Genomic DNA, 993 nt, shown 5'->3' with positions numbered 1-993 from the left:
GAGTTTGTAGTTATGCCTTTTGGTCTTACGAATGCACCAGCGGCATTCATGGATCTTATGAACCGAGTGTGCCAACCTATGTTGGATAAGTCGGTGATTGTGTTCATTGACGACATACTAGTCTACTCGTAAAGTATGAACGAACATGAACATCATTTGCGTGATGTATTGAAGACGTTACGAAAGGAGAAGTTGTATGCTAAGTTCTCCAAATGCAAATTTTGGCTAAGGGAGGTTCAATTCCTTGGCCACATTGTGAACAAAGACGGTATTCAAATAGATCCGGGGAAGATAGAGACGGTGAAGAGTTGGAAACAACAGACTACGCCTACGGAAATCTGAAGTTTTCTCAGATTGACAGGTTATTATCATCGGTTCATCCAAGATTTTTCTAAGATCGCTTCTTCGTTGATGAAATTGACGAGGAAGAACGCGAGATTTATTTGGGAGAACGAGCAAGAAATTGCTTTTCAATTGTTAAAAGAGAAGTTATGTCAAGCTCCGGTGTTAGTGTTGCCGGAAGGGGTGGAAGACATGACGGTTTATTATGATGCTTCTCTAAATGGGCTCGGGTGTGTTCTTATGCAAAGGGGTAAAGTCATCGCTTATGCCTCTCGATAATTAAAGGAACACGAAACGAGATATCCGACTCATGATCTTGAGTTGGCGGCCGTTGTGCATGCGTTGAAAATTTGGTGCCATTACTTGTATGGTGTCAAGAGTACGATTTATTCGGATCATAAGAGTTTGAAACATCTCTTTAATCAACGAGATTTGAATTATCATCAACGTAGGTGGATGTATGTGGTGAAAGATTATGATTGTGAAATACTTTATCATCCGGGCAAGGCGAATGTGGTCGCGGATGTGTTAAGTCGAAAGAGTCATCACCCGGCGTTGCGATTGGGGTTGTTACGTATGATTATTACTAACGATTTTCTTGAAAAACTTGGTGTGATTCAAATAGAGGCTTACGTTCACAACAAGCATGCA

The sequence above is a fragment of the Rutidosis leptorrhynchoides genome, chromosome 7, assembly GCF_046630445.1.
Source record: "Rutidosis leptorrhynchoides isolate AG116_Rl617_1_P2 chromosome 7, CSIRO_AGI_Rlap_v1, whole genome shotgun sequence".
Lineage (NCBI taxonomy): Eukaryota > Viridiplantae > Streptophyta > Magnoliopsida > Asterales > Asteraceae > Rutidosis > Rutidosis leptorrhynchoides.
This window is presented reverse-complemented; position numbering follows the sequence as displayed.